The 27,875-nt window shown below is 47.3% G+C and overlaps 2 protein-coding genes across 5 annotated transcripts in view; one reads left to right on the top strand and one right to left on the bottom strand.

The window, feature by feature from the left end:
* INSYN2A (inhibitory synaptic factor 2A) overlaps nucleotides 1-21,803 on the bottom strand; it is a 65,032-nt gene extending 43,229 nt beyond the window's left edge. Inside the window, exons 1-2 of one of the 2 annotated variants that reach the window (XM_081533070.1) lie at nucleotides 15,194-15,324; nucleotides 10,288-10,422 (exon numbers count right to left, since the gene is read on the bottom strand). The gene's annotated coding sequence lies outside the window, so the exon portion shown is untranslated. Of the gene's footprint in view, nucleotides 1-10,287; nucleotides 10,423-15,193; nucleotides 15,325-20,983 lie in introns of those variants that run through there. The other variant, XM_081533048.1, reaches the window with a different exon arrangement.
* Nucleotides 1-27,875, top strand: part of DOCK1 (dedicator of cytokinesis 1) — a 556,115-nt gene that overhangs the window by 267,589 nt on the left and 260,651 nt on the right. The window lies entirely within an intron of this gene.

Genomic DNA, 27,875 nt, shown 5'->3' with positions numbered 1-27,875 from the left:
CTTTCACAGCATCACCTTTGAGGATTTGAAATAGCTCAACTGGAATTCCATCACCTCCACTAGCTTTGTTCGTAGTGATGCTTTCTAAGGCCCACTTGACTTCACATTCCAGGATGTCTGGCTCTAGGTGAGTGATCACACCATCATGATTATCTGGGTCGTGAAGATCTTTTTTGTACAGTTCTTCTGTGTATTCTTGCCACCTCTTCTTAATATCTTCTGCTTCTGTTAGGTCCATACCATTTCTGTCCTTTATCGAGCCTATCTTTGCATGAAATGTTCCTTTGGCATTTCTAATTTTCTTGAAGAGATCTCTAGTCTTTCCCAATCTGTTGTTTTCCTCTATTTCTTTGCACTGATGGTTGAGGAAGGCTTTCTTATCTCTCCTTGCTATTCTTTGGAACTCTGCATTCAGATGGGAATATCTTTCCTTTTCTCCTTTGCTTTTCGCTTCTCTTCTCTTCCCAGCTATCTATGAGGCCTCCTCAGACAGCCATTTTGCTTTTTTGCATTTCTTTTCCATTGGGATTGTCTTGATCCCTGTCTCCTGCACAATGTCACGAACCTCTGTCCATAGTTCATCAGGCACTCGGTCTATCAGCTCTAGTCCCTTAAATCTATTTGTCACTTCCACTGTATACTCATAAGGGATTTGATCTAGGTCATACCTGAATGGTCTAGTGGTTTTCCCTACTTTCTTCAATTTAAGTCTGAATTTGGCAATAAGCAGTTCATGATCTGAGCCACAGTCTGCTCCTGGTCTTGTTTTTTGCTGACTGTATAGAGCTTCTCCATCTTTGGCTGCAAAGAATATAATCAATCTGATTTCGGTGTTGACCATCTGGTGATGTCCACGTGTAGAGTCTTCTCTTGTGTTGTTGGAATAGGGTGTTTGCTATTACCAGTGCGTTCTCTTGGAAGAACTCTATTAGCCTTTGCCCTGCTTCATTCTGTACTCCAAGGCCAAACTTTCCTGTTACGCCAGGTGTTTCTTGACTTCCTACTTTTGCATTCCAGTCCCCTATAATGAAAAGGACATCTTTTTTGGGTGTTAGGGGCTAGGCCAGGCTGGGGGCTGGGGACAGGGGCCGACAGGGCCTAGGCCGGGCCGGGGGCTGGGGCCGGCGGCGGCGAGAAGAATTACCCAAGGCCCAAGTAAGAGAAATCCAAGTAAGATGGTAAGTGTTGCAAGAGGGCATCAGAGGGCAGACACACTAAAACTAAAATTACAGAAAAGTAGCTAATCTGATCACATGGACCACAGCCTTGTCTATCTCAATGAAACTAAGCCATGCTGTGTGGGGCCACCCAAGATGGATGGGTCATGGTGGAGAGGTCTGACAGATTGTGCTCCACTGGAGAAGGGCATTGCAAACCACTTCAGTATTCTTGCCTTGAGAACCCCATGAACAGTATGAAAAGGCAAAAGAATAGGACACTGAAAGATGAACTCCCCAGGTCAGTAGGTGCCCAATATGCTAATGGAGATCAGTGGAGAAATAACTCCAGAAAGAATGATGGGATGGAGCCAAAGCAAAAACGATACCCAACTGTGGATGTGACAGGTGATAGATGCAAAGTCCGATGCTGTAAAGAGCAATATTGCATAGGAACCTGGAATGTTAGGTCCATGAATCAAGGTAAACTGGAAGTGGTCAAACAGGAGATGGCAAGAGTGAACGTCGACATTCTAGGAATCAGCAAACTAAGATGGACTGGATTGGGTGAATTTAACTCAGATGACCATTATATCTACTACTGTTGGCAAGAATCCCTTAGAAGAAATGGAGTAGCCATCATGGTCAACAAAAGAGTCCAAAATGCAGTACTTGGATGCAATCTCAAAAACGACAGAATGATCTCTGTTCATTTCCAAGGCAAACCATTCAATATCATGGTAATCCAAGTCTATGCCCCGACCAGTAACGCTGAAGAAGCTGAAGTTGAACGGTTCTATGAAGACCTACAAGACCTTCTAGGAACGTTAAGAGAGTCCTTCTAATCTTGCTAGTAGTAAAGACACCAAGGAGTTTTGTAGGTGACTTACTTTGCCTTCAGATGAGTGTATAAGTCCTATTAATGGTATTTTCTAAAGCTTTACAAAGCAATTTTCCTGGATATTAAGGATCACTTTCATACCAAGTTGGGCACAGCTTTCTAGGGTGTTCATTTACTGTTTCTTGCTGAGGGGATCAGGCTTATAGTGATTACCATTAAAAAAGTGATTTTGTCTGGAAGTTTGGGAATAATCAAAGCCAACTATCATATATAGGATGGGTAAACAACAAGGTCACACTGTATTCAGTGTGTGTGCTCAGCCACTCAGTCGTGTCCAACTCTTTGTGACCCATGGACTGTAGCCCACCAGGCTCCTCTGTCCATGGAATTTTCCAGGCAAGAATACCGGAGTGGGTTGCCATTTCCTACTCCTGGGGATCTTCCCAATCTAGGGATCGAACCTGCATCTCTTGTGCTCCTGCATTGGCAGGCAGATTCTCCACCACTGTGCCACCTAGGAAGCCCACTATTTTCAATATCTTGTGATAAAGCATAATTAAAAAGCATATGAAAAAATACATATGTATAACTGAGTCACTTTGCTGTGCAACTGAAATTAACACAGCATTCTAAATCAACTATATTCGTGTAAAATTTTAAAGAAAAAGAAATGATTGTGTCATGCAAGAAAACTGGCTGTTCTCTAGATAAGAGTCCAGGAGATAAGTGGAATTTCCTGGCACACTTGTTTTTCATTGTTCCCTCATGCATTTGTTCATATACATGTTATAGTGTAGCCTCACCATTCAGTCCATACGTTCCTGGTGTCTGGGTCCTAAACCAAGGCCAGCCCTGTCCCTGATCTCATGACATGCTCACAGCATGGCACTATTGTTATCCTCAAGCTGCACATAGAGAAACTGAGGCACTAGATCTTTTTTTCTGGATCTTGCTCAGAATCTCACAGCCAATACATCCCTTTAAGTTCCCTGCCTGGGGAAATCTGTAACCCGAAATGACCCATGGGAAGCCACAGAAAGCATCAAACAGCTGGGACTCACGGCAGGCACGTTCCTGGGCCTGTTTGCCACAAAGGATCTGGGGGCAGGTTGCTCAGAGCACTGCCACGTAGGTCCCAGCAGCATAGGTGGGCCTGCAGCACAGACTTGACCTGGGTTGCCTTGAGTCCTGGATTGATCGAGATGCCAAAATGCCATTTTCAACGGTGGCTTGCCTTGGCTGGGTCACCGCGGAGAACCATGGACTGTCAGAGTTAAACTACTGGCTGTAAAGCTGAAGGAGTGCAGAAAGTTTATTTTTCATAAGAAAACTGTGTTTTAGAATTCACTGGACTGTGCTGTCTTGAGGTAAAAACAGCAAGTCATGGTTGTGGCTGGCTGGGGGAGCGCGCGATGTCGAGGAGCTGCTTGGAATGTAAATGTCTTAATTACCCTCAAATTAAATTTCATAATCAAATGTGAGTTGTAAATATATAAACCCTGTATTTTTAGATTAGTGATGGAGAGTCATCTCTGCTTGCCGCTTTAAATTAATAGCTTATATAAAAATGTTCATTCCAGCTTAAAGGGGTGAAAGATGGAAGCAACTAAATGCCTAACAATAGGTAAACGGTTAAGGAAATTATGGTGTACATTCACTCAGTGTGGCCATTAAAATGATAATTATAAAGATTATTTAGTATTGGAGGCAAACGCTTGTGAAATAATGTCAAGTGAAAGAAAGCCATCTACCAAATTATACTGGAAGAAAGTGCCCAAAAATGGTTGTCACCGTGGCACTGAGATGGTGCATTTGGGGAGGTGTTTTTCCCCCCTTCTTTCTTCTGGTTTGGGTGCAGGACCTGCAGTGTCCTTACATCGTTTGCCGATTGAAAAAATAAGAAAGGGCAAACTCGGTCCACACATGAGGGGCAGCATGAGGGGACCAGGCCTCTGCAAAGTAGAAACACTTGGATCGAGTAAAGAAAACCCAGAAATGATTAGATTTGGGTACAAGCAGTCTCCCAAAGGTCATCTTTTATTGTTTTGAGGAAGCCGTGGATAAAGAAAGAAAATGAATTTCAAACTCCTGATGGCGTTCATGTGTGTGTATGTGTATCTGATCTTGAGTGGGCTCGGCCTGCACTGACTTGGGCTCCCAGGCAGAGATGGAGGCCAGGTCCTAACCACTAGACCAGTGGTCAGTGGCAAGGGCCCTGGTCCTTTGGCTTTGCAGAAAAGAATTCCCACAAAGGCGGAAAGGAGTGAAGCAGGTAAAGTATTTGTTAAGAGGAAAAAGAGTGCAGTATGTGTAAATAGACTCTCTCAGAGGGAAAGTCCCTGAATCGCTGAGTCGCACCCTCATGGCAGTTGGAATTACTATTATGGGGCATTTCTTCCGGGTTTCTCTTGGCCAATCATTCTGGTTTGCCTAGTTCACAGTCCACATGAGGTATATCTCAGGATCTTCCCATGTGTGAGCACGCATTTCTTAGCCAAGATGGATTCTACTGCAAAGGCCTATGGGTAGAGCATCCCTTAGCATCACTCCCAGTTGACTTCCAAGGAGCCTTTCTGCACACATGTGGTCGGGGAGGTCTCCTGACTTCAGGAATGAGAAATATGTGGTCTGGAGTTTAATTGTCCTGCTTTTCTCCTCTTCCCTTAATTGCCCTGCTAATCACTTCTTGGTTCCCTGGTGGCTCAGATGGTAAAGAATCTGCCTGCAGTGCGGGAGAGTCAGGTTCTATCCCCGCGTTGGGAAGAACCCCTGGGGGAGGAAATGGCAACCCACTCCAGTATTCTCGCCTGGAGAATCACATGGACAGAGGAGACTGGCGGGCTACAGTCCATGGGGTCGCAGAGTCAGACACGACTGAAGCGACTTGGCACTGCATTCTCTTCTTGGAGTTTCAGTCCATAGGGAATGAATCTGTAATCGCTTTACCCTCGGGTTGGGGGGCATCTACCTCCTGCCTCATGTCTGCTGAGGTGTAGACATCTACACGCATCCCTCTGTATGTATGTGGATTGGCCGGGAGAGTCAGGGAGTGTTTAGTTGAAGATGGATCAATAGGTGAGAAAACTCACGGTTGGGTGGAATTTGCCATCTGTTTTAATTAGAAATCAAATGGGTTTGCCTATAATCTACAGTCAGCAGCTGATGAGAGGGAACCTCCACCGGGTGGGCTCAGTTCTTACTGTCTGCAGGGACCTGGAGCTGGCCAGTCTGGGCTCAAGCTGTGATCTCGATGCCGTAATGCAGTCGACTGACAGTGGGGGCCAGGGAGCAGGCCGGCCTTGCCAGGACACCTCCCAGGGTCCCCGCAGTCAGTGGATACAGCAGAAACGCCAGGCCAGCAACTCGCATTTGGAAAGGGACTGAATGATATTATTGGTTTTTCTTGTGGCTTTCCCGCTGTTGAGACACCTTGGCGTCAAAGATGCTGGCCGGGATTCAGGATTAATTGGGTCAGCATTTTATTCTATATGCGGAGGGAATGCCTGAACTGGGAAGCAGGGGAGTGATGAAAAAGAGTATCCCATGTTTTAACATGCTGTTTCCCGGGCAGAAAGGGAAGTGAGACAGAGAGACCCCCCCCCCACCTGTTCGTGAATTCATCTGCCTTCTGAAATAGTTAATGTTAAGACCTGTGTTATTGCACTGATTGATTCTTCCAAAGCAGAAGTCCTCTTCTCCTTGGGGCAAAGCTAACTGCTATAGATTTTGGACTGTTTCTTAGTGAGATTCATTATCCAGTTTAACATTGTTTACTACACTGAAATGATATTTTTCCAGGCCTTCTTCAGAGGTCATTGCCTATGAAGGCTGAAATGGGGTAAAAAAAAAAAAAGAATGCTGACACCCCTCTGAGACTGAGACCTAGGCAGCAGGGCTGCTCCTGTCTCAGGCCCCAAAGCTGTGGCCCTTTGTGAGAAATGCCCAAGCCATGCCCCATTCCCTGGATTGGTGGATGATTGCCATGAGGTCTCCATCATTAAGACCTGAGGATCATCCATTGGGAAGCAGGACAGACGGTCCTGGGCAGAACAAACAGCTGCTTGGTGGAGACATCTGGCTCATGCATATCTCTGATTTCAGAAAACCCATTTTATGGATCTAATTCTGAATATGCTTTCATTCTGGGGTGAAGAAGCTGGACTTCATTTGATAGCAATGGGCAGATGTTTCTTAAAGGTTTGCTAGAATGAGCAAAGAGTGAAACGGAGCCCCTGGGCTCTTTGACCAAGTTAGTTTTATGTCTTCCAACTGCTGACAGTACTCATTGTTTCTAGTCTACATTTCTTTTTCGGCAATAGCAAATATTTAAATGAGAACTTTAATATCTGCTGTCTTATACAATGCATCTATTGAGTAGCATTCTGTGCTCATATAATAAAATTTTTTAGTTGTTATGTTGTTGTAGCTTAGTCACTAAGTTGTGTCTGACTCTTTGCAACCCCATGGACTGCAACACTCTAGGCTCCTCTGTCCTCCACTATCTCCTGGAGTTGCTCAAATTCATGTCCATTAAGTCAGTGAAGCTATCGAACCATCTCATCCTCTGTCACCTCCTTCTCCTTTTGCCTTTAATCTTTCCCAGCATCAGGGTCTTTCCCAATGAGTTGGTTCGTTGAATCAGGTGACCAATGTATTGCAGTTTCAAGCTTTAGCATCAGTTGTTATGAGGAAGTTCCATGTTATTTTTCACTCTCAACAATGTCAAACTCATGACTGTTCCTCAAATACATGAGCTTCTTTCCCCTTCTAATGTAATAAAGGCATGTTCTTGACTTAAAAGAAAAAAAAAAAAACCTCATTTTTACCTACAGAAAAACTTTTACTCCATTACTTCAGCCACAAAGCATAAACTGACGCTCACTGGCCTGTTTCTAATTAGTGGGAGCAGAGGAAGTAAAGCATCCATTTTCTACGTGGATGTTTGGGTTTGATGTTGAGGTTTTAGAAGGACCAGAAGATGCTGTCTTCATTGGACCAGAGTTTCCTCTTCATTTTTTGTCTGTTTACTTAGTTTTTCTATGTTCAGCTTATCCTGACATTAACCTTTCTTTATCCTCTGTCCAGATGGAATCTAAATTCGTGGAAATGGATTAGCAACATTTTATGATGGTGGCCAAAATCAACTGGAAAACATACCTCCTCCAATTGAGATGTTACATCAATGTAGGAAAATTCATGTGCAGCAGTTAGCTTTGCTAATTAATTATGTCCAGAAAGAATTCAGTAAAACTGGTAACAGCCACTCACCAAAGTCATCTGTAAGACTAGTAAGAAGAACTGATTTCCCTATTCCTTTTTGCTCCCCCTTCAGTATGACAGTTACAGAAAATGTTAGAAATAAGGGCTTTCGTTCTGAGCATGGCTCTCGAGTGCGTTTAGATGAATGTAGCTAATAGCCCACCTACTCTATTCCCCACAGATTCCTGGTTATTAAGCGACAATCAGTTGATGGTGTGGGGTCTGACCGCAAGAGCTGGAATTAGTAGGATGCAAAAGAGGCGGCTTCCCTTCCTTAGATTATTTTTGAAAACCTCACTCTTTTGAGAACGTGTGCATACTGGAATGCTTTTTGCGCTTGTTTTGCGTTACTGATGAACTATGATGAATCCATCATATATATGTATTTTTTTACTAAGTGACATGTTTTGACTCATGATATATCTGAAGCTAAAATTAGAACAGTATTTTCCCCAAAAAATAACTGTTAAGAGAGTGTGTTTTCCCTGCTGCTTCTACCGGCTCAATCTCAGATCACATTGGAACACCCAGGCAGGGTTTCTGCTTGGAGGTAACCATTCACCACCATGGAAATCAATTAGAGTTAAAGATGCTATCCGTCTCTCTGGCATGGCCATGGGAGTGCCCATCTATTACCATCAAAACGGATCTCCCGTGCATTTTCCATTGCAGCGTGTCTCCCCTGTTACCTTGGCCTGGTCAAACTGTAGACTTTGCAAGGTCTTAGGTGTACTGCTGAGGTAGCAAGCCATGAAAGAAAGGGAGAAATGAGTATTTCTTGTAATCAGCTTCTGTTTATCAGTAGAGAGATAACTGTCCAGGTCAGAATCATAACAAAAAGCCATAGTCAGAGTCAGCATGTATGGTCTTCCCACATACGGCTCATGTTTTGTCAGCCATGGTCCAGTGTGGGATGGTTGCTCAGTCTGAACTCTCTCTTCTTTTCTGTGATACTTGTGCTAAAAATGACGCAGGAATTATTTAATCGGAGTGGACCAAGCACGTGAATTGAACTAAGAAATGAATTAAGGCCCCTTTCCTTCCACTGTGGCTGATGAACAATGAGAGGGGCCTCAGAAATAATGCATCACCCTGAAGAGAGATGCTGTCAGTGTAGACCAGACTTAGGCTTGTCAGGGAGACAGTGTACAGTCACTGGGGACGTAGAAACAGAGGGAATATTCCCAGTAACAGTGAGAGTTGCAACTGCAGGTGGGCTTAGGGTGCACTTTCTGCATTTAGCGCCCAAAACATTCTTAGGGGTGGGAGGTGACAAAGAAAATAAAAAATGTCGTGTGTCACACCATTTGATGTCCAAATGGCTTTCACATTTTATTTCTTAACATAAATTCGACTTCTCATTAGTCTCATGGGGTTTTTTATTCTGCCGGGCCAGTTGGTTCTTTAACTTTTTGCCTTGACCAACAGCTGTTGTGAACGTCTCTCTTTTCTGTACATAACGTTAAGTAGCCTCATAAAGATACGAAGCCACGCTTCCCCTTCCCCAGCCACAGCGTTCTGTTCTAATGTCTTTAGAAGTCTGCCTCCTTGGACATGAGGAGCTCAGCAGTGTCTCCGGCAGCCTGGAGGACTCTGTGCCCTCCTGGGAGGAGGGCTGACACAGGGTGAATGGCCTGAGACCCTAATGGTCTGTACTTAACCCAGTAACAAAGCTACTGTGCTCACCCCAGCTGAGCGTGGAGCAAAGGCACCCAGTGTTAAATGCAGGACTGAACTTGGCTTGCCCGGCAGTCAGGAGATCGCAGCCCATCCATCATAGGATGCGGTATGTCTCTGAGTCCTTTTATTCTGAGGGCTCCTCAACAGCTGCTGACAGTGCTTTACCTGCCAGACTTCCTAGTTTAACCCCCCTTAACCAGGCCATCCCCTGTGGCTCAGATGGTAAAGCGATTGCCTACAATGCAGGAGACCGGAGTTTGATCCCTGGGTCGGGAAGATCCTCTGGAGAAGGAAATGGCAACCCACTCCAGTACTCTTGCCTGGAAAATCCCATGGATGGAGGAGCCCAGTAGGCTACAGTGTCCATGGGGTCACAAAGAGTCAGACACGACTGAGCGACTTCACTTCACTTCACTTCACTTGCGCAACCAGGCCATCACTAGGTACCACTGATCTTTGCTTTACCTTCCTAATGCTTCACTATTGATTTCTTCCTTTTATCCTCACTGTCTCAAGCTTGACCTTGGTGATTTTACATCCCTTGCTCTCAGCTCTCCATCCGTCCATCCTGCACATTCTCAGAGTCCCACCTTCAACTGCAAACATCTCTCTTCTCTGTGAGTACCTGCCTAGTCTTAGTTAGGTAGCACTTCCAAAAAGCAATCTTTGTAAGGGTCCTCCATAACCTTTCCCATCCTGCTTATCCTCCTAGATATCTCATACCTACTCACAAGCTCTCTGTCTGCTCAAGTTAAGCCAGTTCCTGTAGTGTCTCTAGAATACACCTTGGTCACTCCCTCCTTCATGTCTTTGCTCCCAGTGGTTCATTTTCTGGGCTTTTCCCCATCCTCCTCTTTAATGATTCAAGTCTAGTCTTGCCTGCCCGCTCCCCTCCCCCCAGCTGCGCCTGTCTTCATGGCCCTTTCACGGACGCAGTGAATGGTGCCTGCATGTGAAGGGTGATGCAGGCACCATACCGTGTGCTGGGCACCCAGGAAAATGAGGCCCAGTCCTCAGCGGTGTGTAGCTCAGCATGGAAAAGACATTCCTCTGTGGATAGCACTAGCCCACTGTGCTGAGGACCATCCTGGGAGGAGGAAGAAAAAGGACCCAGAGCGTTCCCTGGGGAGTCAGGGCAGGCATCCCCTGGGAGACATGGAAAGATGGGCCTCAAGCATCAGTTGCTTTGTTTTGATGTGTCCCTTCTCTCTGCTTACACTTATGTAAGTGTTTGCAGACTAGATTCTGCTAAGCATCTCCTCTTTCTCTCGGACTCAATCAGCCTTTGATCCTTGCTAATTAAAGAATATAATGATATGCATCCCAGTATCCTCACGGGAGGGGTCTTACCCAGGACATTTTAAGAAGGTTTAGGGTGAGTAGTCAATATTATTGGTTTCCATGGATTCTTTCTGTATAACCTGGATCCTCAATCAGATGGAGCCTGGATCCTCAGATCTGGTGAACACAGCTGTATTCAGAAACCTGGGTAGGGATCAGATGAATGGAAGGGTAAAGGGACAGAGCTCCATTAGTTTAAGAAAAACCATGTTCCACAGATTTTTTATCTTCTGAACCTTGGTGTAACTCTCTCGAATTTGGTTGTTGCAAAGTATTACTTTAAATTTTCTTTTCTGTGCAAATGCAGTGACAAGAGATGACCCACACACGCACAAAAATGAGTAGATGCTTCAGCAGTGATGTGTATTTTCTATTTAGTCCTAAAGTACATCAGGGCCCTTACAACAGATTTGCTACAGTAAATGTGACCAGTAGGCCTGTTCTTATATTGCCTGGCTTTCCTCTTGGGAGTAGGATGTGGTCGTAGCAAAATAAATTAAGAATTTAATTAGAAAATCTCAATCATGAGGGATAACATAAACATGTTAGGGTGGAATCATTGGAACCTAGCCTTCTAACCGAATGCTGGATCTTTCTGTAGAGAAGGAACCCCTGATGTTTTGGGGGTAAATCAGTAGAGTTCAGGATCACACGTCTGCACTGGGTTACTGCCGAGTGTGTGTGCTTTGGCCCAACGGTGTTGCATGAAGTAAATAGTTTTTCATTTTTTCTGACTTTGAGTATCAATAAATAAAGTTGCACTCAGTAAACTGCACTCAATAAAATCGATACTCAGAAATAATAATTCTACACTATACTCTGTGATGAACATGGGGAGGAAGGAAAAGGGAGATGGAGAAATGAAACGAGAGGGAGAATGTGAGGGGAACAGTGAGGCCTGGAACTGCACAGACAGACAGGCAGACACAGGACGGGGCGGTGCTCGGGGAATTACATCCCAGGTGCTATTCAGTGGGGCGGAGGCAGAGAGCGTTCCTGCGGACAAGAGGCACTGCCCTCGGCTTTGTACTGCTCTGTATCAAGCTGTTGCAGCGACCCTTCTCCTCCCGTCCAGAACTGAGCTGGACGGTTCCTCTTAGGAAACAACCCTCCAGCCAAGGGCAGGAAACCGAGGCCGGCCTGTCACGGTTTCGCGTTTTATGAAGCACCCAGCGCGCCATGAGCGCGAGTGTTCGACGGGACGAATAATCCCGTTTCAAGTCGATGGTTCTGTGCTCTGCTTCTGTCTTTTGATCTCTTGGGCACCTCTTCCTTCTTGGGGATTGTGGAAAAGGGGTAGAGAACGGAGGGCAAAGGTTGTGTGGGTTCAAGAAGGGAAGTTGGCGTTGCCGTGTGTAAGCGGTACTGCTGATCTTGAAATGATTCTGCGTCCCTCAGAATCCTAATAGTAATTTTTTAAAAGGAAAACATATGTCTTTCCAAAACCTTAAATGACCCCTCTACACTTGGCCTCCTTGAAACTTCGGAGGAGAGCGTAAGCGTTGGAGATGTGGAAGCTTTTACAAGGTTTGTTGTTGTTGTTTTTAAAAACAGCCTTTAAAAGAATCCTAAGGGAGACTGTTCTTCTCTCCGAAGTAGGAAAACATTGCATCTTCCTCAGGGTCTCCATCCTTGAACCTGACTCTCTAGAAGAAATATACTGGTCCCTACCCCAGTCTGGGGGAACTGGTAACGGGGGAGCCGAGATCCCTGTGATAACGCACTCAAGATGAAGACCCACCGGTCTCCGTGTTTTATTCCCCTCATTCTCTTGTACTTCCTGCAGCATTCCTAAAGCTTAGAGCAACATGTGACACATAAAAAGTACCCACAAATACTTATTGAATGAAAGGATGAATGAGTGATGGTGTCCCAAGGGGAGCAAGGAGAGCCATCCCCTTCTATACTACTTTTTTCTAGGATGAACCTGGGACTTAGCCATGGGTTGCAGGTCACCAAACAGAGCCCAGGTTGAGGCCAGCACAGTGAGCTTCCCGTGGCTCCACTTTGGATCAACAGTGGACATGGATTCTCCTCCCAGAGGACGGCAATGAGTGACCTATCACTGTCACCATTCAAAACACAGGTCTTCTGCAATGTGAATTAATTATCATATGGTGAATGTCAAGTAAATTGTCACCTGTCAGGTCCATAGCCAGAATAAGGTATATTCACACCTTTTTTCTGGAGAAGGCAATGGCACCCCACTCCAGTACTCTTGCCTGGAAAATCCCATGGACGGAGGAGCCCGGTAGGCTACAGTCCATGGGGTCGCTAAGAGTCGGACACGACTGAGCAACTTCACTTTTACTTTTCCCTTTCATGCACTAGAGAAGGAAATGGCAACCCACTGCAGTATTCTTGCCTGGAGAATCTCAGGGACAGCGGAGCCTGGTGGGCTGCCGTCTATGGGGTCGCACAGAGTCGGACACGACTGAAGCGACTTAGCAGCAGCAGCAGCAGCAGCTGCACACCTTTTTTCTCTTGATAATTATGACCAGGGATGCAATGCATCTAGAATTTGGTCCATTCCTAGAAATTCCAGGGATGGAGGCAGCTCTTCTCAGTGGGGATCTGGGGTTGGAGATTAATTGTTAGTGAATGATTTACATGCAGGATTTTATAAATTGGCGAGGGGGTATGCAAGGTCATCCCTTTGGCATTCTGTCATTCTAGTCTCTTCTTGTCATGATCATTCCTGGCTCTGTCATATCACAGGGTGCTTCAGAACTGGGGTGTAGAGACTGCCTGCCTGCTTTTGAGTTCTGCCCCTTCCACAAATTAGCTCAGAATACTGCTCAGATTATATAACCTGGGTGAGTAAAAAAGTGAAAGTGAAAGTTGCTCAGTCGTGTCCGACTCTTTGCAACCCCATGGACTGTAGCCTGCCTGGCACCTCCATTCATAGACTTCTCCAGGCCAGAATACTGGAGTGGGTAGCTGTTCCCTTCTCGAGGGTATCTTCCCAACCCAGGGATCGAACCTGGGATCCTTTACCACTGAGCCACCAGGGAAGCCCCACTTTGTCCATGTTCTAATACTGCATTCTCCAAATACTATTTTTTTCTTCTGTTTTTTTTTGGCCATGCCACATGGCATGCGGGATTGTAGTTCCCTAATCAAGGATCTAACCTGAACCTCCTGTAGTGATAGCTTGGAGTCTTAATCACTGTGCCACGAGGGAAGTTCCACCAAATATCTCTGATGGACCAGTGAATTGTTTTTTTAACAGGTGGAGAAACTGAGGCACTGCAAGGTAAACCTGTGTCCACGTCACCCAGATAGTAACTGGCAGGACTGGGGTGCGGGTGTGGACAGTGTGCCCTGAATGCACCCGGAAGCGCTCTGATCTGTGGTGCGGGCCCAGGTGGCTAGTTTCTGTGAAGCCCCCAGTATGCGGTGTTGGGGATGCTGCTGCCGGTGATGAGGTGATGGTGATAAGGAGAGTGCACTTAAGAATAGGTTACCTCTGTGGACAACACTGGATACGTTATTTGAGAGAAACGGGTTTGAGAACCACCTGTAAGGTTGGTAAGCCACTTTGAATGGCTGATATATAAAATATACAGTTGTAGGTTTTTATTTTAAAACTGGGCATGCCAGTGGTCATTTTCACAGATGCTTTAGATCCAGAGTTAGGACTGAGGCTTTGATGGAACTTAATGGTCACGAGGAATGAAATGAGAACCAGGGGCCCTAGATTCCAGTTCATCCTCTACCCCTCGCTCAGGGGCTGACCTCACCTCCTGGAGAAAGGATGCCTCCCTTGGCTTGCCCTGCCCAAGAAGACCACCTGGTGTGTTTACAGAGCCAGTTGCTGCAATCATGTGATCAATTCCATCCTTTAGCCTAACCCTGGGGATTTTTGCCCACTAGTAAATCTGATAGAAACAATAAATAAAGCAGAGACATACTTAGAGGAGAGTGAATAGTGTACATGGAGATGACTAGAAATAGCAAAAACCACAACAACAACAAAAATTAAACCAGGAGGGAAAGTCCTTCTGCGAAGTCTCTGAACTAACAACTACTTTTAAAACCAAGAGACAATACATATTTGAGAAAAGCAGTTATCATGGGATTTTTCAATGGCCTGAGAAGTCAGATGAAAAATATGGTTTCAAAGTGAGAAACTTATCTTTCTTAGCATTTTTATTAAAACATTTTAATAAATGTTTTTATTAAAAAATACTCATTTACTTGGCTGTGGCTGGTCTTAGTTGCCGCGTGTGTGACCTTTATTTGTGCTGTGTAGGATCTGTTTTGGAGCTTGGAGTCTTAGCCACTGGACCTCCAGGGAAGTCCCTAGTATTTTTAGATTTTCAAACTAGATTTTTAGATTTTCCCTAGATTTTTAGATTTTCAAACTCTCTACACTTGCATGTGTATTTTCTTGACAGTGATTCCCTGCCACACTTCTCCAAGGTATGCGAGTTGTAAGTGCATGATTAATGGAAAACTAGTTGTCTAGTTGTTTGTGCTATGCGATTTCAACATGGAAAAAGGAGAAAAGCAAAAAGCCACATCTTTATGAACCACTCTGATATTGCTTGAAAAAAGAAGAGATACATTGGTGGGTCTGGCACAAAAACCAATGAAATTGATATGTCATGATATAAAATTGAGAGGTGGGGTCAAGGCTAAGACATAGATGTCTTCTAGTTGTCTTGAACTGACTCAATGGACTCGTATTTTGGTAAGGTGAAAATTCTTTCAGCCGAAAACCGTCAGCATGTGGGATAAAAGAGCATTTAATCTATTGGATTGAGGCTTACTTTTTCCCCTTGTTTCTTTAATACTATTACTAGGTCATTAAATTTACATTCTTTCTTTAAAAACTCAACTTCTACCCATGTGAATTTTCACCAAAGGAAGCTCCATATAAGGTTGAGTTTGGGGGAGGAAAACTCCAAACCTTTGATACTTTTTTCTTCCTTAATCACCATGTGGCCCAGATTTGAAGATTGTACATCTCTAGAAGTTGTCTTCCTTGTTAGCAACATCTCATGACTTTTCCTTTTAATTCCTACTTCAAAACAAGTACGACTTGAAATGGAAGGAAAAAAAAAATTATTGTCCAATCTGGAGTCTGTGAATTTCTAGCAAAATCACTGACTAGGTTTATTGTTAATAGCTTCATTAAATATTCATTAAGCACCTGTTATTTGATAGGACTATTCTTAGTCCTTTAAGAATTTCTTTGTGGTGTGAATCCTTTGGTTTAGTTTTTCCTCTTTCAGAGTATTTCTCATGGAAGTTCTAAGAAGCAAGAAATGATGAAGCACTTATCTTTAAAATAATATTTCCCGTTGGAAACTCACATTCCAATTTCTGTTAGTAATCATATCTTTTTCCTCCAGGCCTGCTGGCTCCCTGGCTTCTCTGCTTCTCTTGATCCCCAAGCACCGTGTCAGCCTGGGTTAGTAGCATCTTTAGTACCTTCTCCATGTTGCCATGTTACAGACTCGCCCCCAGGATGTCTCTCTCCCAAATGCCCGCTTGTATATATCTCCATGGTCACCAGTCACCTTTGCTATCAGTTAATTCTCACCCATCACACCCTCTCAGCCGATCTCCAGTTCCTCTTCTCTGGTTGTCTCTAGCTATCAAGACTTCGTCTTCTAAAAATGTGTGCAATTGTTCAAAACATTCAGTGTTTACCTATCACCAACGAACACAGGGCCTTTCTGCCCTGCTGATTCCTCCGTAAACTGGCTTTAAACTGCTTCTTCACTCTCTGATCTTCACCCTGAAACCTGCGCCCAGTGTCACTTCTTACCTTCCCACACAGGTCTCTTTCTCTGAGCATCCAGCAGCTGTGCTTAGCTGCAGGATTTGTGTGCGCATCTCATCCCCTTTTTTCAGTGAGGTCATCACCCTGTCTGCCAGGAAACCCACAAAGCACATGGCTGGTCGTCTCCTGATCCTATCTCCCACCTCCTCTCGCCCTCCTGGCCTTGAACTTCTTGAGAACCGCTCACTCATCTTGCAATATCTCACACCCTGCTGTGGCCACTGCTGCTACGACTGGGACATTTCCACAGACCAGCCTTCCTTTCTGGACCAAGCCATCTGCATATCAATCTACTTTCTAGTGCTTGCCCATTACCGGAGCCCAGGTTTTATAGTTCCATTACATTTCCAAGGATGCTAAAATCACTTACTACAAAAGCAAGCAGCTTCCAGGGAACAAAATGCAGATAACACGGGGTGTTCTGAGTCTGACTGCTAAAGTATTAATACACATGAAAAAGATAAAGAATTGGACAATTGACAAACATAGGATACTTCTCAGGGAACAACCAGTATGGAGGGGACCACATCACCAGTGGAATGATGACCTGGAAACACAAACAAAGATTGGTCAGTTTCATTTCTGTTGAAAGTGGATAATGCTATACCTCCTTGGCGGTTTCTTAACTGAGCAGCTGAAACGAAGCTCTCAGACCATCAGCTTCCACTTCCTGCCTTTTCTCTCTGCAGTTTTGATGAGGCAAGTATCATATTTGCAGGACCGCCTGCCCGTAATATTTCTGGCATCACAAAACCTCTTTCTTATGTCTCTCATATGCTATAGTTTACCGCATTTTATTTTATGCCTAAGGCTAGATTATTAAGGATTGAATTGGAATTTTCCATAGTAATTGCAATATAAACTTTGACCAGCTTTTTGCCATACTATTGTGATTTTTCAAAAAGTTTCTTCTTTACCCGTGTTGTGGCCATAAGAGCGTAACTCGGGTGAAGGGTCAGTGTGTAGACGTGAACCTCTCTGCTTGTCTTTTGGTGTCAATTCCTAATAGCAAGATAGCACAGTAAAGAGAGCTTGTCTGTGAATGTACTTGGAATAATCAGTTCAGTACTCTACAGAAGCAATATTTGCAAATGATGAATTTGAAGACTGTTCTTCCCAAATCCCTTAGAAACATAGTGTTGGCTGAAAGGTTTATAATTTAGAAACAGAAGTCCTTGTCCCTATTATCTGCTTTTCCGTAGTCGAGTTCATTTTCTTTCTCTCCCAATTAAAGCTGAGAATATGTGTCCAGCAGAAAGACACAGAGCTATCAGGCTAGAGTGTTTTGTTTTATTTACATTATTGGTTTGTCACTTGATAACATCTTTATCTAACTCAAAGTCCCTCACCTCATTCATTCATCGTGGTGTGAATGATGTCTATAGTGTGTATGACTCAGACCCATACTGAACATCACAGTGGCTTACGGTAGAGGGGGTGTCTGAGAAAGTTTATATCAAGAATTGAATTTGGAATCCAGAAATGTCTCCCTAGGTATGTTTTTTGTAAACCTGACAGGTAAGATTCTTGGGTGCTTGGAGACATTTCAGGGCCCCTGAACCTGAAACACACATTATCATACACAGTCCAAAGGTTCAAACCTATACTTCGTATGGCTTACTGTTTAATACGAATTGACATCTAAGCAGCGTCTTTATATGAATCCCAGCAGGATCCCCACAACGTGGCACCATATCTCTGTGTTATGTCCTTAATTTATAAGAAAAATATACTTTAAAAATACACTGATGAAAATGTGTAACATCTTTATGACATTTATGTTATAGGTTAGCCCAAATATTAGATAAAGACTTATCCAAATGTTTGTATGCAAATTCCCTGGTAATAAAAGTGTTGTCATGTCATATCAATCATACTAAATTTTGCTTTAAAATGTTGAAGTCATGTTATGAAATATTAAAATCAAATATGTGAGGAGACTAAAAAGAAACTGCTTCATAAATTATGTCAGCTCATTTTGGTGGTGGGGGAATGACGGGCTTAGAGGAGTTGGTCAGGGAATTGTTGAGGAAGGAACTGTTTAACATAACCGTGCCAGTTTTGTCTGGGGGAGTCACCATCATGACCACAGTTCCCAAATGACTGTGGTTTGCCTTAAACAGGCACAACTGGTGTGGTTTCCTGAGCGTCTGGCTGCTTAAGCAGCAGCCTTGCAGCGCACCTGCTCAGGTGCCTGGTGGGCTGGTCCTGCTGCTGCTGCTGCTGCTAAGTCACTTCAGTCGTGTCCGACTCTTCGTGACCCCATGGACTGCAGCCTACCAGGCTCCTCTATCCATGGGATTCTCCAGGCAAGAGTACTGGAGTGGGGCGCCATCGCCTTCTCCGGGTGGGCTGGTCCTGAGCTTCACAATTCGCCATTCCTGACGACCGGATCCCTGCCTCCCTACTCTGATGTCGGTCCACAGCACTGCTGCTTTGCAGTATAGCTGTGATTTCTTTATTATTCCCCGAGAAGCAGCCTGGCCCCACATAAGTAATCTGCTTCTCATACAAGAGAGTTCAGTAGTTGTAGCTCTAAATGAGACAGCCATGGGTGAGAACAGACAAGAGAATACAAATGTGGAGCTAAGCGAACACATCTGTCCAACTGCTCTGCTGGGTTCAGCTCTACATTCTGAGAATCATTTTTATTTTCTGACTGCTTATTTCATTGTGCAGGAATCTTCCTGGTACTCTGATGCCTTTCATACACAAATCTTCCATTAATTAACTTATTTACTTACAAAGTTGTTTTTTTTTTTTTTCCCCTCTACTGAGGGAGAAATAAAAGAAATTCCCTACCCTGCACGTGGGGAAAACAACTATGGGAGAACAGAGAAGCCCCCAAAGTCAAGAGTAAAAGAGTGCCAACTTTCCAGCTGAGGCCTGACTAACCTGTGTGGTCAGCAGTGGCTGTGTCTCAATAGGACAATGGGGCTGATTTAAGTAAAAGCTGATGTCTTAATCACACTAACAAACTCCAGTAAATTGAAAGGTAACCTCTGCTTTTCAAGGGCACCTATCTTTGCCTTTAAAGAAGTTAAATGGAATCACCTTATCTTTAAGGAAATGATGAATTTAGTGAAGAAAAGCTCAAACTCTCTATAGCTAACATAATTTATGCAAAATCATGCAATTAGTGATGGCTATGCTAGACTTTTTTTCTGCAAATGTGCCTGTAATAAAACCATCATGAGTAGCAGTGCCATCTAATGTAAGTAGTAAACATGGATAGTGAATTATTAATATCTGGCGAGGCATGCAAATGGCAGGACTTCCATTTTTCCTTTGAGCTAACAACACATTTGCTAAAGCAAAAAAAAAAAAGGCAAAGATAAATATGAACTTTTCTTTGAAAAGAAACATTCAACAGGAATATGAATGTAATAAATAGCACAAAATGTGAATAGTAAAACCCCAGCACTTTCCGCCTCCCAAAGTGAAATGATGGTTATACTTTCTGCTGGGTCTGTAGCATAAGCTTAATGAGGTTAAAGCGATTTCATACATGTACTCCTCATTGAGAATGGCCCGGGTCAGGTGATGTGGGTGGTAGTCTTCAATCAAGTCCTCAGTCGGGTACCCTTGACATCCCCCCCTTCTCTGGCAGATGGAAAGGGAGCCCCCTCCCCTTGTTAGTGCTTATCCAAGGATAACCTCCGGCTTGCTGGCTGGACCCTCCTCGTCTGAGCTATAGTCTTGTGAAAATACCTCCTGCGTTCCCAGGCAAGGCAGGGCTGGCCCAAAGTTCCATCCCCATCTTGGCCAGTTCACCCTGGGATGCCTCCGCAGAATTTAAGCGCCTAAGCAGACAAGGTCAAATTAAAACTGCTTCACTGCTGATTCTGGTTCAGAGTCCAGCCGTCCGGCACAGACCCCCAGCGGGAGAGAGGTCAGGGCCCTTCTCTGTACCTGAGCCAAACGCCCCGCTTCTCTCCCCGGTGTACTCCAGAGGCGCCCCGACCCCTGGCATCCCCTTATGGCGAGCTCCATCCCCCTGAGGTATGTCTTGTGCTGAGGTCACAGGGACAGGCTCTTTATCCTGGCAGTGGAGATGCCAGCTGGGAACCCTGAGCATGAACCAGCAAGACGCAGACTCTCGCTCTTGACTTGGGGCTCCCGGCGCTGCCCCGGGCCGCGGGCCGGCCCGCGGGCTCCCTCCTCCCTCCTGCCCTGGCTCGCCAGTCAGCCTTCCCGCTCGCTTGGTCTGCAGCCTGGATTGGTTTCCCACGCCCGTCCTGGGTCTGACTCGGGATGCTGCGCCTCCGGAAGCCCCGCGGGCGCCGACCCCGGCCCGCAGCCCCTGGAAGGTGCCAACCCTGGGCGAGCCCGGGCGCCTCGGGAGGAGACGGGCATTTCACGTGGGCATCGTGCCTTCGCGGTGCTCACGCCTCTCCTCCGCAGCCAGTGCAGGGCCCCTCCGCTCGGACTTATCCCCCCAAAGTTAATCAGCCGTACTTGCCAGCTCGCTTTAGTTTGGGAAAGACTTAAAAACCTCGAGATCGGCGGGGGCCACGGCCGCCCCCAGCGCCCCCCGCCCCCCTCCACCACCCCCGGTTCTGCCTGGCGCGGGCTGTCGGGTGCTATAGGAGGCTGTGGCGTTTGTCTAGAACCGACATCGCAGACACACGGACCCGCTCCTCGCCGGCTGTCGCCAAAGTTGCAGGACGCCCCTCGGCCACCCGGCCCGGGCCAGAGGCAGTTGCGTAACCTCGCCCCTCGCTCCCGCCCGCCGCCGGGTCGGCTCCTGGCGGCCCCGGCCCCCGGCAAGCTGCCGAGTCCTCCGCGCAGCCTGGTCGGGGGCGCGGGGCGAGAACCCCGGGGTCAGCGCCCGTCCGGGCGGTGCTCTGGCCGCTGCCAAGCGCAGCGGGCGCCGGGGCGCGGGAGCAGGGCGCGCGGGGCTCCGCTTACCTTCGGCGGCTTACAGATAAGTCGAGGTCGGTGCAGCGCCTGGCTCGGGCATGTCTCGCCGCGGACCCCAGCAAGCCTGGCGCGGCACGGAGCACTCCGGGCAGGGCATCCGCGGCGAGGCTCGCCGGGCTCTCGCGGACGAAGGCTCGGCTTCGGGGGCTTGGCCCGCCGCCCGCGCCCCCCCCACTTCCACCACCGCCGCCGCCGGCCCGGCCCGGCCGGCCCCTAGCGCCGCAGCTCGCGTCCCTCCGGCCCGGCTCAGAGACGCGCGCGGCGAGGCAGCGGCTCGGCCGGCTCCGGGGACGCCCGCGCGCTCGCTCCCTCGCGGCGCGGCGGAGCCAGCCACAGCCACCCGGCGCCGTGCTCCTCCGATGTCCTCATTGACTGCGATCGTCTTCGGCGAGATCTGGGCGCCGGGGCCGGGAGGCGGGGGCGGAGAGGCGGAGGCAGCGGGAGGGAAGTCCTTGCCGCCGCCGCCGCCGCCCCCCGGGTCCCAGCCACTCCGCCGAGCCGAGCGGCCGGAGGACGGGGCGCCGGAGCCGCTTGCCTGCCGCCTGTGCGCCCGCCTGGCACCGAGGCGGGCGGAGCCCGGGGCCCCGCGGAGCGGGGGCGGGGGCGGCGCGGGGCCTGGCCGGGGCAGCGGGCGTGGGGTGGGGGGGCCCCCAGAGGGAGCCGAGCGGGCGGGAGTGCAGGGGCCCCCCCGCCCGCCGACGCCCGAGCCCCAGCCGAGGAGGAGGTGGAAGGAGCCGCCGGCGGCCGCCGCCTGCTCGCCGGGCTCCACCGCGGCGCGCGTCCTCGGGGTTTCTGGGCTGCAGGCGGCGCTGCGCGGCCCGGGAACTTGTTGAGCCTGCCCTGGAGCTGGAGCCGCCTCCGAGCAGCAGCTAGAGGGCGGGGACCCAGCGGTTTTTCCAGAGAGGGGGTCTCTGGGGACCCCTCGCCCAGGCTGCCGGCGGTGGCGGCCGACCCATCCTAGCGCGGCTGTGAAATCAGGAGCGCGTGCGGGGCTTAGGCGGCTGCCCCCTTCACCTGCGGATTTGCAGCCTGCTGGAGGCCAGGGTCAGGGGCGCGTTGCCTTGGGTCCAACCCGGGGTCAGCCCCTCTAAGCGGGGACTGCCTGGCAGGCTGGTTGTAACTGGCGCGAGTACCAAAGGCATTCCGCCCGCGGGGTCTGCTGCCCGCTGACATTAAGGAACCCGGCGCCTCCGCACCAAGACCACCCCCCCGCCTGCCCCCCAATTGGCGCTCACCGCCCACCTGCCAGGCCAGGGCACTTGCTGCGTTTGTTTCAGGCCAGAATTGAGCTCACTTGGGGAGGCAAAAGGAGTTACCCGGTTCCCCCCAGATCCACCAGAGGAGGTCTTCGGAGCTCAGAGCCGCTGGCCCAGGGGCCTCGCTGATCCCTGTGGGACCTGGTGCCCAGGCCTGGAATTAGGCAGCCAGCTAGCTGCTGATCACCCGGCTCCCTAAATTTTCTCAGGCTTGGGGCTTGAAGTTCAGTCTCTTTGAGCATACCTGAAAGTAGCCACGTTCATTAGATTTGATATTTCCCAAGAAAGGTCAGAGAAATGGTAAATGGGAGGGCAGTGCCATGCTGGGGGGTGGGGTGGGGGAGATGAATTGGGAGGACAATCGGTGACGTCTTTTCACTCACTCAGCCCTTCAGTCTCAGCTGGTGTGCACACACCACTGCCTGTTCCTTCCTGAGCACCAGCTCTGTGCTAGATTCAGCCTTTGCTGGGTCCTGGTTCGCTGAGTTGAATTGAGCCTAACTCGGTGCTTTATGTTGTGTCGGTTCTTTAGAAACCACCTTTAGGAAATAGGAAATGCCTCCTTTTTACGAGGATGCTTGGGATGATGCATCCCGATACCACACACAGAAAGCATCCTGAAAGCCCCTTTTCCCTCATACATTAGCACACAGCTGTATAATTCTTGGCATCCAGATATGCACGAGAAGGGAATCCTGAACCTGTGGGCTCTTTATTATCTTCTCTTAACCTAGAGTCCTCAAGTCTAATTTTCAGCTTGTTTACTTCTCTGGCTGGTAGTCGTGCTGGTGGTGCTGGCTGGAGAAATTTGCCAGGTGATGTATGCGCAGCAGGGAAACCTGTAGCCCGCTGTTTTTCCTGGAAGGGACGTGATATTGGGGATGTGTGGGACTTAGGGACATTTAATGCCAGGTGGGAGGGAGCATCTCCATGGATGCCTTCAACATAATCCCCCGGAGGTGGGCTGGAGCCACTGTAGATGCAATAATCTCTCCAAGGATTTTGGACAACTTTCTGTAAATTTTGCTTTATTGCTAATCCAGAAAATAGAAATCTGTCTTCCATCTCTTAAACATGTCACCATAAATAAAGCTGTCAGGAAATCCTGAAATTGTGCTGTTGGTAATGGGAAACTGAAGTTTTAGGGACCATGAGCGGAACAGATAAACACAAATGCGTAAATGCTTAAATGCAGGACAGAACAGAGCTACAGGTGGCAGCATGAGCTGGCCAGAAAGCAGCTCTGGGGGCAGTGGTGTTGAGATCCGCCTGATGTGGAATTCTAGGAAGAAAATGGAAAGCTGTAATTGGCAGGTGAGAAAACCCACTTAAATATGAACAGAGGATTTAATTGAGGTTTTTTGTATCATCAGGACTGCTTTTAGTTGTTCATGGCTGTAGTAGACATGCAGTTGTTTTTCTGAGTCTATTAAAATTATCTGGGGGCTTCCCTGGCAGTCTAGTGATTGAGAATCCATGCTTCCATTGCAGGAGACGTGGGTTTGATCACTGGTCAAGGAACTAACTAACCCTTTCCCTGGCAAAGGGAAAAATAGCTACTTTTTTTGGCTGTGCTGCACAGCATTTGGGATCTTAGTTCCTTGATCAGGGATCGAACCTCAAGCCCCTCTAGTGGAAACACCACACTCTTATCCACTGGACCACCAAGGAAGTCCCCCAAATAGCTAAACATTTAAAGTGGGATTTTCTGAAAGCAGAAGCACCTAAGAATAAAAATATAAGGAAGTACAAGAAAGATGATAAAATATTTGCATCTCTTTTCTTTTGCCTCCTTCTTAGATGTGTGTAGGTGCTATGTAGAGAAATGCTGGCTTTTCAGCTCTACAGCTTAGTAAATTCTGAGATCTCAATTCCTGCATTAAAAAAAGACAAGAATATAGAAGTCAAAGATATAAAAGAATGTTCCTTAGTTTTATCCATCTGAATTCTGAACTGGAAATAACCCAAATGCATAAATTGGGGGGCTTTATTCATACAGTGGAATACTATACAGCAGGGAAAAGGAGTTACTGCTCATGCATGCAGCATGAATGACCTTCACAAACCTTGTGCAGCTGAAGCCAGACACAGCAGTCAGTGTCACATGATTCCTTTGAAACCAAGTCCAAGAAGGTGAAAAATTTCCCTGTGGTGGTAGATGTCAGAAAGATGGTTATCTTTGAGCACACTGCCTTCTGTGCATCTTGAACCAGGTGGTTGCATGGTTGTGTACTTATGGGAAAATTCATCAAGATGATCTCTTTTCTGAGAATGCCTCCTTTCTGTCTGGGCATTATCCCCATGTCATTACAGTGTCTGCACACAAGTTCCCCAATAATCTGTCCCTTTCATTGAACCAGCCTATCTGTCAGTGAAATCAGCTTGTATCTTCTGAAGCCTCCTTCTCTCCAAAACCCAAGCCAAGAGAAAAGTTAGATGCTGTAGGTAAGGCTCTGATTAGACACGTGTTGGGGCATCCATCTTTGGGAGCATCTTTTTCTAGCATCGTCCTAGATGTCTGCTTGACTCTTGGATGCATCCGCAGCAGAGTTCACGTTGGAGATGACTTCCCTATCAGGTCTTTTGACGTTGTACCATGACTACCAGGTGAGCCTGAGTCTGTGATGGCAGGTTCTACCCTTTAGTTCTGAAGATGTGGGTAGAGTTCAGCCGTGCTCAGCTCCCACAGAGGGGAGGTAACTCAGCTTGACCTAAGCCTGTAGCGAAGAGATCAGTCACATCAGGGCGTTTTTCTATTCTCTTTCAAGAACAAGACCTAGTGCTCAAAGGGGCTGCAGCTGGACCTTATCTTTTGCCTCGGAGAGTAGCGAGAAGCCCTCTGAATCAACCCGTTTTCGTATTCTGCTCAAGCATTTACCACCCGCTTTCAGGACTGACCTCCTGATCATAAGGGTATCCCTCTGTGTGAACTCCCCTGCCCGTGACTCTTCCACTGTCCTGGTTGCAAAGCCACATTTCCTTCTGGTGGGAGTCAGAGCTGTGTTTCTCAAGTCCTGGTCCATGCCCGTGGGCTCTCCCCACTCCTGGTTCCTTTTCCTTCCACGATGAGCAGCTGGGGATGGTGTATTGGCCTGGATCACAATTTGGTTCCAAGGAACTGAACATCAGGCAGACAAGTTGCAGTTCCTGGTTTTCGCTAACGCTTAATTGTGTATCTCATTTATCTGTAGGAAATGGAATGTTTTATTTGTAAAGAGAACAAAAGTGGTTGGAGGTTTTCTTGAACACCCCACGCCAGTGAGAGGAGGTGAAGGGTGGGCACGGGCTTCTGACTCCCCTCTCCCCACTCAGGACCCCTCATGTGCAAGGTCTGCAAACCCTGGGGCTTTCCCCTCCCCCATTTCCATCACTACCCCTTTCTTTAGGTGGATGTGCTGAGAAATACATACCTGGACCTCATGTAGCTGACCTTCATTGGATGGTCTAGGTGATGGGGTCTAGGGATTTCTCATTATCCACATCTAATCTGCTGGGAGCAGATCTCTTCCGGATGAAGGAGAAGCTAAAGGGCTTTTCTTAATCCTTGCTGGTAATACTGGCTGCCTCTTTGAGCCACTGAAGGCAACCCCTCATAAACCAGGTAATATGCCCAGGCTGAGGAATGATACCTCTGACCAGAAGTAGGTCAAGAAGGGATAAAAATGGCTTTCGTGTTTCAGTGTCTGCTCTGCTAATCCACTTCGCTGCTGTCAAGACTGGGGGTGACCCTTCCTTGAGCTGTCTGCCCTGGCGGACGTGAGGCCTGTGGTCAATGCCCCCGGGAACACTTGCCCTGGGGTATCCCATACAGCTATTTCCTTGTTTGCCTTCTGTGCCCACCTGAGGATTCCCAGAGATGGAGGAAGGAAGAGGGCAAGGAGAAAACAGAATTCTCTTTCACTCTTCTTTCCACAAAACCCTTTTTGACAGTGAAAGTGGTTCTCCTCAGTCACATGCCTGCATGAGGCCACAGGCCTGGTGCGCTGCACAGCGTCCCGCGTTATCCTCAGAAGACAGCCAGGAAAGAGGTCCTGTTTCACTCGTCTCCCAGAGGAAGAGCAGACAGGTCATTTCTCCAAGGTCACACAGCTAGGAAATGATAGGGTCTAGATTCCAATCCAGTACTGCCTGCTGCCACAGTGCTACCCTGCCCAACTCAGGTTTATTCTTTTGAAATCAATTTGAGCTTTGCTCAGGGGCTTCCTGGGTGTTGGTAAAGAACCCACCCGCCAATGCAGGAGACTTAAAGAGATGCAGGTTCAATCCCTAGGTCAGGAAGATCCTCTGGAGGAGGAAATGGCAACCCACTCCAGTATTCTTGCCTGGGAAATCCCATGGACAGAGGAGCCTGGAGGGCTACAGTCCATAGGATTGCAAACAATCAGACACAGCTAAAGGGACTTAGTACTAGCATGCAGGGTCGCATTGCGTGTTATCTTGTTTGTACTGTGTGCTGGTCAGACATCATGGTCCTACTTGAGGAGTGGCCTTGGCCAGCGGAATCCATTCCTGGCCACCCCTACTGCCCGTGTCCAGAGCAGGCTGCACCCCTCCAGGCTCTCGTGGTGGTGGCTTGGCTCCATCCTGGAACATTCTGATCAGAAATGTTACCTGCTAACGGCATGCTGTATACAGCACATCACTCGTGTAGGCTGACTGAAGCGTGCTTTCCACCAGTCATCGTTTTCCCTTTACTTCTAAACTCATCTGATCACCGAATCAGTTATACTTTGGAGTAAAAACAGTCTCTGAAACAGCAATACACCATAACCATCTCAAATTTGGATGACACGTTATGCTTATCCAGTGTAACTTCAGTGATCTTAACCCATGTTTTCTTTGCTGGATACTGGTTATTAGAAGGATCCATCACAACATGCATGTTCTGTATTTATCACTAAAGACCATCTCAGATTCTTCCGAGGCTAAGTGGCCTGATGCTGCGTTATGCTGATCTTCTCGATCTATTTGCTCAGTAAGGTGGATCACGGGTGATGTGGTAGCCAGCTGCCATCCGTCGGAAAGCAAGCATTTTGTTCGTTAATGCCAAGCTCCAAGTGGAAGAGGACAGAGTTTTTAAAAGCCTATCTGTTTCTGTTGGGTGACCTCTGCGGTCACACACAGACTTTCAGTCCCATGTTTTTCACAAACATTTCTCTGTTTCATTTTGCCGAATCCTTGGAGAATTAAATAGGCCATTACTTTAATTCCACTGCACTGTCGGATTGCAGAGCTCCCCGTTTCCAATTTGCCTAATTTGAGTTTTGGCGCATTCTGGAGTGGCTAAGACTCTAGACATGTGCTTGCTTTGGAAGCTCTTCTGGGTTCACATCTGTTAATAAATAGTGCACCTTTAACTAACGTTAAAGCAATAACTGAAAAGACACCTGAACGTATTTCCTATACAAATTAAACTTCCTGCAAGATTTAAACAAAAGAAATACATTTTATTTATACATGCTGTTTAGGGTTCTCTTTTTTTCCAATTTTTTTTGAGTATTGATACAGAACCCACTATTGTAGGTTAAAGAACATATGGTGAGAATGCAGTGCAGAGGATAAGGTTGACTGCAGTCTCTGCACCACTGACCACGGCTCCCTGGTGGGTTCTCTTCCTGCCCCCA

Source organism: Giraffa tippelskirchi, chromosome 2, assembly GCF_054371585.1.
Source record: "Giraffa tippelskirchi isolate mGirTip1 chromosome 2, T2T-mGirTip1v1.2.pri, whole genome shotgun sequence".
In the NCBI taxonomy this organism is placed as follows: domain Eukaryota; kingdom Metazoa; phylum Chordata; class Mammalia; order Artiodactyla; family Giraffidae; genus Giraffa; species Giraffa tippelskirchi.
Note: the sequence above shows the minus strand (reverse complement) of the source record. Positions and strands in the feature narration are given on the sequence as shown.